Below are 12,628 nucleotides of genomic sequence, written 5' to 3'. Positions count from 1 at the left end.
CCTAAACGACATTACTATTAAGAATAAATACCCCTTGCCACTAATCACAGAGTTATTTGATAGGGTTCGTGGTGCCCGCATTTTTTCAAAACTCGACTTGAGAGGAGCTTACAATCTTATACGCATCCGAGAGGGGGATGAATGGAAGACTGCCTTTAATACCCGAGATGGGCATTACGAATACTTGGTGATGCCGTTTGGTCTTAGTAATGCTCCCGCGGTTTTCCAGGGGTTCGTCAACGAAATCTTTCGTGATATGCTGTATCAGAGCGTTGTGGTATACCTGGACGACATACTGATTTTTTCCAAGAATCTTGTCGAACACAGGACTCAAGTCAAAGAGGTGCTACACCGTTTACGAGAGAATCATCTCTACGCCAAGCTTTCCAAATGTACCTTTGAAGTAACATCTATTCCGTTCCTCGGTTATGTCATCTCGGGGACGGAGCTTCGCATGGATCCGGAAAAGTTGTCGGCCATTCGTGACTGGACTCAGCCTCTTTCCCTGAAAGCAATACAAAGGTTCCTGGGCTTTGCGAACTACTACAGGAAATTCATTAAGGGTTTCTCCACCATTGTTGCGCCCATTACTGCCCTGACGAGGAAGGGTTCTAATCCTAGTTTGTGGCCTCCGGAAGCCATTGTAGCTTTTTCTCGCTTAAAGTTAGCTTTCATGACGGCTCCAGTTCTCCAACAACCAAATTTCGAGGAACCCTTCTTCTTAGAAGTTGATGCATCTTCAGTCGGGGTTGGGGCTGTTCTCTCCCAGTATTCCTCTGATAAAAAATTACATCCGTGTGGCTTCCATTCTCGTAAATTCTCTCCAGCCGAACGAAATTACACTATTGGAGACCAGGAACTCTTGGCAATCAAATCTGCCTTGGAAGAATGGAGATATCTTCTAGAAGGGGCTAAACATGTGTTTACCATCTACACGGATCACAAGAACTTGCTGTACATCAAATCCGCACAATGCTTGAATCCTCGCCAGGCGAGATGGGCACTTTTCTTTTCCCGATTCTCGTTCATTATCAAGTACCGGGCCGGGACTCTCAATATTAAAGCAGATGCGCTTTCTCGTTCACAAGTTCCCACAGACGAGGATGAACCTCCGGAGCGGGGTTTAATTCTGAATCCAGTTTCTGTCTCTGCTGCTTTAACTACTCCAGCTCCTCCTCCTGGAAGAATGTCCGTGCCAGCTAGATTCCGCCCAGGAATACTACTGTGGGCCCATAACTCCAAGTTTTCCGGTCATCCCGGCGCTCAGAAGATGTACAAGTTTCTGCAAAGGTCTTACTGGTGGAACACCATGAGGAAGGATGTACAAGATTGCGTTAATTCGTGTCCCCAATGTACACAACATAAATCTCCTCGTCTGCCTCCTGCAGGGTTACTTCGTCCTCTGCCTATCCCTGTGAGACCCTGGACTCACATTTCCATGGACTTCATCACTGACTTGCCCTGTTCCAAGGGTTGCAACACCGTTTGGGTTATCGTTGACCGTTTTTCGAAGATGGCACACTTTGTGCCCTTGACTGGTCTCCCGACAGCACCGAAACTGGCTCTATTGTTTATCCGAGAACATTTTCGTTTGCATGGGTTGCCACAAGAGATTGTTTCTGACCGTGGAGTACAGTTCACCGCCAGGTTTTGGAAAGCCCTTTGTTCAACTCTACACATTAAACTTAAGTTTTCGTCTGCTTATCATCCCCAAACTAATGGGCAAACGGAACGAGTCAATCAAGATCTAGAGACTTTTCTTCGTTTGCATCTCTCTCCTTCACAGGACAACTGGGTGGAGTTGTTGCCTTGGGCGGAGTTTGCCCATAACCATTTGTTTCATTCTTCCACTGGGGAATCACCATTTTTCGTCAACTACGGGTTCCATCCCCGTGTTCCGGAATTTCCAAGCCTTCCGATAATAGAGGTTCCTGCTGTAGTGTCCACTCTACGACACTTTGGACAAATTTGGAGAAAGGTTCATGCTAATCTTAAGCAGGTTTCTGTTCGGTACAAGTTCTTCGCAGATAAGAAACGGCAAGCCGCACCTCAATATAAAGTTGGGGACAGGGTATGGCTGTCCACACGGAATCTCCGGTTGAAGGTACCCACCATGAAATTCGCTCCAAGGTTCATCGGTCCTTACCCTGTGTTACAAGTCTTAAATCCTGTGGTCTGTAAACTGGGTTTGCCTGCCCATCTTCGAATACCTAACGCCTTTCATGTTTCTCTACTCCGTCCCCTCATTCTGAATCGGTTCCACTCAGCACTCCCTAGGCCAACGTCCGTAGTGGCAGAAGCTGGAGCGGAGTTTGAAATCAAAGCTATTCTTGACTCTCGTTATCTTCATAAAAAATTACAGTACTTGGTGGACTGGAAGGGTTATGGTCCTGAGGAGAGAAGTTGGATTGGGGCTACTGAAGTAACGGCTCCTCGTCTGATTCGGATCTTCCACTCCAGACATCCGACTAAGCCCGGGAAGTGTCCAGGGGCCACTCCTGGAGGAGGGGGTACTGTCACGAACCTCGGGCAGCGGCGACCGCGCTTGTCCCTGCGGGTGGCCTGGTCTGCCCGGCGCCTCTCTTTCCCTGACGGTCTCCGGCTTCAGCGGCGGGTCGGCACTGCTCTCCGGCGGCTTCCCGGAAGCAAGGACGCCGCCATCACAAGCGAGGGCAAGGAGGCGGAGCAGGTCTGACGTCACCTGCCTGCTCCGCCAATCAGGCTAGGGCGGGGAATTTAAAATCGGATACCAGGCAGAGATCCGGTGCCTGAGTATCTTCGTTTCTCCTGCGGAAGCTGTGATTCCAGAGCTCCCTCGTCCCTGCAAGCATCCTGTGCTTCCAAGCATCCTGTGCCTCCAAGCATCCTGTGCCTCCAAGCATCCCGTGCCTCCAGTTACCTCCGTGCCTCCAATTATCTCCGTGCCTCCAATTATCTCCGTGCCTACAAGCACCTCGTGCCTCCAAGCACCTCTGTGCCTCCAAGCACCTCTGTGCCTCCAAGCACCTCCGTGCCTCCAGTTACCTCCGTGCCTCCAATTATCCCCGTGCCTCCAATTATCTCCGTGCCTCCAAGCACCTCTGTGCCTCCAAGCACCTCTGTGCCTCCAAGCACCTCCGTGCCTCCAGTTACCTCCGTGTCTCCAAGCACCTCGTGCCTCCAAGCACCTCATCCCTTCAAACACCTCGGTGTCTCCAAACACCTCCGTGCCTCCAAGCACCTCCGTGCCTCCAAGCACCTCCGTGCCTCCAAGCACCTCCGTGCCTCCAGTTACCTCCGTGTCTCCAAGCACCTCGTGCCTCCAAGCACCTCATCCCTCCAAACACCTCGGTGTCTCCAAACACCTCCGTGCCCCAAGCACCTCCGTGCCTCCAAGCACCTCCGTGCCCCCAAGGGCCTCCCTGCACTCCCTGTACTCCCAGCACCTCAGTGCCTCCAATACCACAGTGTCTCCAATATCTCAGTACCTCAGCCTTCAGTATTTCTACTAGTCTTGTCTTACAGGAGACCTTCAAGAATTCCTCTGGGCCTCCCGCCTGCCGTCTTAGTCCTGCATGAGGAAAACCTACATCCGGCCATCTCTACTACGACCCAGTGGCGGTTCCTCTTCCCGGTCATCGGAAGAAGCCCCGAGTCCACAACACTCCCAAACCAGGTCAGTGACAATGAGTTTTTAATCGTGATACGGTTCAATTCCCTGAAGTCGATGCAGGGTCGCAACGAACCGTCCTTTTTACCCACGAAGAAGAACCCCGACCCAACTGGAGACTGTGAAGGTCTGATAAATCCCTTAGCCAAGTTCTCCTGAATGTACTCTGCCATAGCCTGAGTCTCAGGACGTGACAGGGAGTACAACCTGCTCTTGGGAAGCTTAGCATTTGGCAACAAATCAATGGCACAGTCATAGGGGCGATGGGGAGGTAGTACCTCTGCAACTTTTTTGGAGAACACGTCCGCAAAATCTGCATAACACCCTGGCAATCCTGGCAAACTTAGCTGCGAGAGCCTGACTGGAAGGCTCAAGCAACTCCTGAAACAATCAGTACCCCAACTAAGAATCTCCCCAGAGACCCAGTCAAATTGAGGATTGTGGGCCCTTAACCAGGGTAACCCCAACACCAATGGGGCAAAAGTACAGACAGTCACATAAAAGGACAATTTTTCAGAGTGTGTGGCTCCAATAAACAAAGAAATCTGGCTAGTGCAAGAGGTAATTTTACCTTGGGATAATGGTTCCCCGTTTAACCCACAAATCTCAATTTCCGATGCCAAGGGTACTAAGGGAACAGAGTGTTTCAGGGCGAATTGGCGGTCCATAAAAACCCCGTCGGCCCCACTGTCCACAAAGGCCTCAGTCTTGACAGTTTGACCGAGGATCTTCAAGGTCACCGGAATGATAAAAGTCTTCTTGGGAAATTCTGACTTCTGGCCTGACAGGATATTTCCCATCACCCTCAGGCCCTGAAGTTTTCCGGCTTTTCTGGGCATGATACTACCACATGACCTTTATTCCCACAGTACAAACACAACCCCTGCTGTCTCCTCCGCGTCTTCTCACGCGAGGAGAGGCGGGTAGCCCCAATCTGCATAGGCTCCTCAGAAAATTCCTCAGAGTCTGAGGTTCCCTTGGGAAGGAAGGAAATCTCAGTCTCCCTTTCAAGCCTACGCTCTCTCAGCCGTCTATCCACCCGGATGGATAACTGCATGAGCTGATCCAAGCTATCAGGCAAGGGATATTGTACCAGTTGGTCCTTTATCTGGTTAGAAAGACCTCTTCGGTACTGGTGTCTCAGGGCTGGGTCATTCCACTGGGTATCATGGGCCAACCTCCGAAACTCCGTACAGTAAACCTCAACTGGCCTTCGCCCTTGCTTAAGGATCGAAATCTGAGCCTCGGCTGAGGCCGTCTTGTCAGGGTCATCATACAACATGCCCAGTGCCGTAAAAAAAGCATCAACACTTTTAAGCGACGGACAGTCAGGCTGCAACCCATATGCCCAGACCTGTGGGTCTCCTTGTAGCAAGGAAATCACTATGCCCACCCGCTGAATCTCCGACCCAGAAGACTGAGGCCTAAGCCGGAAGTATAGCTTGCAGCTCTCCTTGAAACAAAAGAACTGCGAGCGATCTCCAGAAAAACGATCCGGGAGATTTACTTTCGGCTCCTTAACCCCTGCAGGTGCTGCTGCTGCGGGAGCTCCACCAGCAGCCTGGGAGGTGTGCATTTTAATGGACAAATCATTAAATTGTCGAGTCAGGACCTGCACCTGATCGACCACCTGTTGCAACGTATTTTGAGGGGTATGCTCCATATTCCCACAAAATTTCAACAGGAGTATTAGGCTGCTGAATATGTTATGCACACCAGTGCCTGCAGGAAAGTACTGGTGTCAGAACTGTTATGCACTCCAGTGTCTGCAGGAATGTACTGGTGTTTGAACTGTTATGCAAAACAAATGGACTCACAGACAAACTGGGGAATATGACATAACGTACACAGAAGGTAATAGGGTAACAAAATACACACAAAGTGAACAGAGAAGCCCAGAGGCTAAGGAACTGGGTATCTCCCTTGTATTAGAACTGCACAGATGGAAAAAGCAAGATGTTGTGTTTTAATACATAGAGAACCCGAAATGCTGTTGCTAAGGGCAACAGCAAAACCCTAAAGGGTTACCAACGGGTGTGGCAGTAAACTCCTTGGTCAGAGATGGAATGATAGACACAAGGAGAGTCTCCACAATCCTATTTCTCACTTGCAGTGCACAGGTTTTAGCTTACTGCCACTAAACTGACCCCTGACACCTAGCACAGTGAGACAGGATTAGACAGGCAAGTCTTAGAATACAGCCGCAAACTTGCTAAGTTCACAGAGTAGTAACAGAACCCCAGCAAGCTAAACGACTGACTCCAGTCTTACTGCTAGGTCTGGATTGGCAGAGTGTAATACCAAATCCCCAGGCCTATTTGCAGTAAGCAACAAACAAATACAAAGCTACACAGTACTGGCTAACTTTCATGAACTGACTAACCAACAAAGATTCAGCAGCATCTGCTTACCCTGAAAAGAGGCCTTATAAAGCAGGTGCTGTCCACGCCCCACTCAGACCTCACAGACTGTGAGCACAAAAACCAGCACCGGATCCCCTGCCGTGCACAGAGCCTATAACCACTGCACAGCAAAAGACCCGAACCGGAGTATCAGCTGCGCTCAGGTTACTCCGCTAGCACTTGTCTCCCGGTTGCCATGACGACGTGGCAGCACAGGGCAGGAGACCCTAACACCTGTGCTGTCGGCTCCTCTTCTATGACAGGAGCCAGGTGCTGTATAAGACTTTCACACTGCAGCACCCAGCTCCTGTCACTGCGGAGGATCCAACATTTTGGTGTCACCCCCTCCAGGTGTCACACCTGGGTGTGGTCCACACTCCCCGCATCCGCCTTTTGATGCCACTGTACACATTACAAATGTGCACGATCTCGGCTCATCATTTTGGATAACTTTCAGTCAGCAGGCTAAATAAGAACAGCAGACCTGACTGGTTTGTAAACAATAATTGTCCCTGAGAACTGCATATACACTGTGCAGTAATTAGAATGCAAAGCCGAAAATCAGCTACTCTGCCTGATTATAACAGTGTGTGTATGAAGCTTTAGGGGGAGATGCACTAAGCCTTGAAAAGTGATAAATTACACGGTGATAAGGTATAGGCAGGTACACACTAGACGATTTTGACCCGATAAAGATTTCCCTTGAAATGTCTTCTGCAGCAGAATGAACAATTTAGAGCATACACACTGAACGATATAGTGAACAATATTGTTCAGTGACACTGACATCACCCCTCCCATCTCTGAACATGCAGTCATGAAAGATATAGCCTAAATTGGACTGCATGTTCAGTTGATTAAGATAAATGATAAAGACCTGCGGAAGCGCGCATCTTTATCTTCATCATGCATACACGCCTGACAATATGCACGATAATATCTTTATCCTATCGTGCATATCGTCCACTTAAATCGTCTAGTGTGTATGCACCTTATCACCGTGCAATTTATCACTTTTCAAGGTTTAGTACATCAGGCCCTTAATCTCTGGCAGAAGGGTAGAACCAAGCATGATGAAGTTCATTGCAACCAAGGGCATAGCTACCATAGGTGCAGGGAGTGCAGCTGCTATGGGGCCCAGAGCTGAGAGGGGCCCACCTTCCCTGTCAAAGTTACATGTGTTATATACATTTTTTGCCATTCAGTGGTACGTAGGGGTCCTTTCAAACTTTTTCCTTGGGGCCTGCAATATATCTAGGTATACCCCTGGAACTGCTCATTGTTGTGTGGTATAAAATGAACTGGAGGGCATTTTAATGTTATATAATATGAACTGGGGCACGGTAATGAGGTACAATATGAATGGGGAGCACTATATATCATAATGTGAATTGGGGGTACTGTGAGGCATAATGTGTACTGGCAGCTCTGAAATGTGACATAGGATGAACTTAAGCACTACTGCGATTCATAAAAGAAACTAGGGCACTACTGTGGGGCATAACATTAAATAACCCTCTACTATGATTCAGAAAATGAACTAGGGCACTATTATAGGGCATAAAATTACCAACTGCTGCAGAGAAGTGTCTCTCTAGAAGTACTGGGACGGGGGCCCTTCAAAATGTTGCTATGGGGCCCACAAAGTTCTGGCTATGCTCCTGATTGCAACAATGACCATGAGAGTTATTATTCCTGCTACCTAGAATCATAGTAATAAAAATTCATTTAGTTTGTGGATGATACCTAAGAGTGGGCAGTGATGCAGAGATGACACAATGTAATAAAGCTAGTAATTTTACTCTGCATCTACAAGTCAACTTACGTAACCTCTTCATCTTCAGAGGGTTATTAAAATACTTGTAAAATTTATTTTTCTTTTATGTTGTGTAGTCCTATTGTTTCCGTTAAAATATATCACTGGCTGCTCTGATATACTGTAGTAGTTGCACAGTCCCGTGTTTATACAGTACGTTAAAGCAACATTGTACTTTTTGTAGTGCGCCTATTTCTGATGTGCTTGTGATAGGCTGTTATCGAATTGAGAGCAGTGGCGGATTTAATGGGGGGCAGATAGGGTGATCGCCCCCCGTACACCTGCCCCGCACATTGGAGAACTTAAAAGCCACCGCCGGCTGCGCTGGATCCTGTCCTTCCGCCACACCGCTACTGTGATGATCTGACTCAGTCCACTGTCTCAGCCCACCATACTCATTAAAGAGCCAGCTGCGATAATGAATATGCCAGCACCACAGCCCCTGGCCCTCTGCATCTAATCTCTGGCTCCTCACCATCCTGGGCACCCTGCTTTTCATCCTGTCCCTGACATCCTTACTTTCTGGCTCTAATCAACTGCTTACCGCCTCATGCTCCTGTCCATGGCTCCTCTGCCTCTATCCATCAGCTCTCCGCCTCGTCCATCCATCCACAGTGGTCCAACCCCCCTTCTCCTGTCACCAGATACCTACTGTTGCTAAATGAAGCCCCTAAAGTAGATATGTGGCAGATGTAATGGTGTCTGAGTTTGCCGAAGGTGCGGGATGCCGGCTGAACTCAGACTTTTTTTAAAGTAGCAATCATTTACAAGGCAAAACCATGCCTTTTAAATGATTGCTGCTTTAATAAAATTCCAAGATTGTCCGGCATCTCGTACCTCCGGCAAACTCGGACACCATTACATCTGCCGCATATCTACTTTATGGGCGCCATTTAACCACAGCAGTTATTAGCAGCGGCATATTTCATTTAGTATCATGGCGATACTAAAGATTATGCTGCTGGTACTTAACATTACTGACCCCTCCAGCAAAGTCCAGTGAAGTCTTCCTCTGCACCATCCTCCCAGGGTGTAAACAGGGTAGTCCAGACAGTGCCTTAAACACTGTGCTGATAATAACTGCAGCGATGTCCGCTGTCTATATGACAGCTAGCAGCAGTGTGCAGGGAGATTGACATCTCACTTGTGGTCCGCTCCCCACCCTTGTCTGTCCTGCAGGGGTCAGTTTTAAATGGCAGAGTGCACAGCGCTGTTTATGAGGCTAATGTCAGGCAACAAATACACACACCACACACACACTCACACCCCTTGCATAATGTGTGTAAGGGGCTCTACTTGGCATAATGTGCATAAAAGGCTCTACCTGGCGTAATGTGTGTAAGGAAATCTATCTGGCGTAATGTGTGTAATAGGCTCTACCTGGCATAATGTGTATAAAGGGCTCTACCTGGCATAATATGTATAAGAGGCTCTACCTGGTGTAATGTGTGTAAGGGGCTCTGCCTGGCATAATGTGTATAAGAGCCTCTACCTGGCATAATGTTTGTAAGGAAATCTACCTGGCGTAATGTGTGCATAATTACATACAGGCAAGGGGAGAGCAAGTATAGACCTTGACTGTTTGTCTGCCTTGAGGACAGAGGTTGAGAATGCCTGTTTTAAGTGCATAGGGTAATTACACTGGTCAACACTATCCCTATAGTCAAGAAGTTTTCAGTCTCTTTAGGGTAATTTGAGGGTGCAGATTCTGAATATGACATTGGTTTTCCCAGATTGGCTCTACTTTTTGAGATAATTGGGTACCCCATGAAAAACAGTAAAACGCATATTAAGTTTTGGATATGCAGAACTGTGTAGCTTAGCATGTAGAAATTACTACAAATCACTTCAAAAGAAGCTCATGACACTCAAAATGAAACAACAAATAAACATGGTAAACGTTTGACATTTATTGCTTTAAAAACCGCTGCTTGTATGATTTTCTTTTATAGGAGTGATTGTCACAGTCACGTATAAGACCCCAACAGTAGTCAGCAATCATATGCCTGTCCCATCTACCTTGATACCACTCCTCCATCACTTTTATGTCCTGGTGAAATCTCTCACCTTGATCCTCACTGTAGTCTCCTAAATTAACTGGGAATCTGTCCAAGTGACTGTGACACAGACTTTGGGGCTTATTTACTAAAGTTCCGATTTTGTCCGATGTTTGTTTTTTGTTCTAAGTGTCAACACTGGAATTTACTAACCACAAATCTAGGCAGAGTTTGTCGTATTTGTAATGGTTTTCATGGCAAAGTTCAGAAATACAAATGAATAGACCATCGGTCAAATGCGGCTGTTTGTTCATACAACACAGGAATTTACTATTCATTCGTATTTGAGTGTTTGTCTCTGAATGCTGAATTGCGGGTGTATTTTTTGAGATTCGTTAAAAAAAGAAGCAAAAAATTAGACCTGCTTTTTCCTGGCAAGTTTGGATAATCATGCACGGATCAGTGAGATCTGTGCATGGTTATCTGTGGGAATGGGTCTGTTTAGCTTAAAAATGTAAAACGTAGGGGTCCCCCGTATTTTTAACACCAGCACCAGGTACCCCATGGATTCTACTGGAGAAGAGGACCGAGGGGCTCCGTGTCAACATACTGTAGGTAACTACTGTATGTATGTATGTAAGTGTGCATGTATGCAGGGCTTAAAGTGGTCCTGGTGAGGTGGTGGAACTCATGGAGGAGGACCATGGAGGCACCAGGACCTGAGGAAGTAGTAGGTGGCTGCAGCTCATCAGCAACACTAGTGCCGCCTGTATCATCGATTGACGCAGATGATGGGGTGGGCTTTTCTATTGGAATTACTGTGCAGGGCAATGGAGATGGTGGAACTAGTTCCCCCTACCATTACAGGTGGTGGAACTCAGTTCCACCTCGTTCCCCCCCACTTTAACCCCTGCATGTATGTACATTAAAGGTACCTGTCACAGTGTCTGTGTTTTGTTTTTATTTGGGTATTTTTTTTGTAGTAGAACTACAGGTACCAGCGAGCCTGTTCTTTTCCCGCATGCTGGTACTTGTGGTTCTCCAAGTACCAGCTTGCGGGGAGGCTTGCTGGGACTTGTAGTTCTCCTACAAATAAAACAATATTCTTTTTTTACACAAAATGCTATCAGCCTTGATTTAAGGGGTCCCCACTCCTCCAGAGTACCCCGGCCAGGGGTGACTAGTTGGGGATTTAATGCCAGGGCCGCAGGGACCAATATAAAAGTGTCCCCCGGCTGTGGCATTATCTCTAAGACTAGTGGAGCCCGGTGCTGGTGTTAAAAATACGGGGGACCCCTACGTCTTTTGTCCCCCGTATTTTTGGCACCAGGACCAGGCGCAGAGCCCGGTGCTGGTTGTTTAAATATGGGGGAACCCTATGCATTTTTCCCCCTGTATTTTTACAACCAGGACCGGCTCAAAGAGCCCGAGGCTGGTTATGCATAGGAGAGGGGACCTCACGCAAATGTTATTTTTTACATTTTAACCGTTTCATCACTTGTCATACTGTACACAATGAAGCCCTGCACGGATCTCACAGATACGGACGGGATTCATTGTGTTATGTCCGGCAGTGTTTTACTAATCACTCCCGTAAAACACTGCCTGACAATATGAATCACATCGACTTCGGAAAATACGAAATTAGAAAACTCGGCAGCTTAGTAAATTACCGTAGATAGATTCAAAAAGTTGCAGGAAAATGCACCCGATAAAAAAATGAGTTTAAACTCTACCCAAACCGACTCAAACACGAATATTAGTAAATAAACCCCTTTGTCGGGAGCCCAGGGCTTATCTTGATCACCAAGCTTTGGGGGTCATTCCGAGTTGTTCGCTCGGTAAAAATCTTCGCATCGCAGCGATTTTCCGCTTAATGCGCATGCGCAATGTCCGCACTGCGACTGCGCCAAGTAAATTTGCTATGCAGTTAGGATTTGTACTCACGGCTTTTTCATCGTTCTGGCGATCGTAATGTGATTGACAGGAAATGGGTGTTTCTGGGCGGAAACAGGCCGTTTTATGGGCGTGTGGGAAAAAACGCTACAGTTTCCGGGAAAAACGCAGGAGTGGCCGGAGAAACGGAGGAGTGTCTGGGCGAACGCTGGGTGTGTTTGTGACGTCAAACCAGGAACGACAAGCACTGAAATGATCGCAGATGCCGAGTAAGTCTAAAGCTACTCAGAAACTGCTACGAGGTGTGTAATCGCAATATTGCGAATACATCGTTCGCAATTTTAAGATGCTAAGATTCACTCCCAGTAGGCGGCGGCTTAGCATGAGCAAATCTGCTAAAATCCGCTTGCGAGCGAACAACTCGGAATGACCCCCTTTATACCAAAATATGCAAGATAGGCTTGCTTCACAATTTCAGTGAGGTCTTTTCTTTGCTTGAGGAATGTGTATTCGCCACAAATTTAACAAAATACATCAGGATAGTTTAAGCAATATCTTCGAGCTGAACTCATGTTTGCCTGGAAAAACAACAAATTTTGCTCTTTAATGATGTTTGTGAACGAAGAAACAAGTAACTAAAAGTATCAGATGCACTAAGTACACAATGAAGATCAAACCACAACTACTAAGACAAGCAGGTCTAAAGCGCTTATGGGAAAAATGCAATTTCGGGGTATATGCAATGTCTCAAAAAATTGAGTCAATCTGGGAAAACCAATGGCATATTTGGAATCAGCACCCTCAAATTACCCTAAATTCATTCAAATATCCTTGACTATAGAATTTTTGTTTGTTGTTGAGCGGTGTT

The 12,628-nt window shown here is 47.1% G+C and overlaps 1 protein-coding gene and 1 long non-coding RNA gene across 3 annotated transcripts in view; one reads left to right on the top strand and one right to left on the bottom strand.

The window, feature by feature from the left end:
* RBFOX2 (RNA binding fox-1 homolog 2) overlaps positions 1 to 12,628 on the top strand; it is a 1,097,056-nt gene that overhangs the window by 446,427 nt on the left and 638,001 nt on the right. The window lies entirely within an intron of this gene.
* The window catches only part of LOC134958023 (uncharacterized), a 291,797-nt gene that overhangs the window by 277,811 nt on the left and 1,358 nt on the right, over positions 1 to 12,628 (bottom strand). The window lies entirely within an intron of this gene.

This window comes from Pseudophryne corroboree, chromosome 9 (assembly GCF_028390025.1).
Source record: "Pseudophryne corroboree isolate aPseCor3 chromosome 9, aPseCor3.hap2, whole genome shotgun sequence".
NCBI lineage: Eukaryota > Metazoa > Chordata > Amphibia > Anura > Myobatrachidae > Pseudophryne > Pseudophryne corroboree.
The sequence above is the reverse complement of the archived record's forward strand: the minus strand, read 5'-3'. Positions and strand labels throughout refer to the sequence as shown.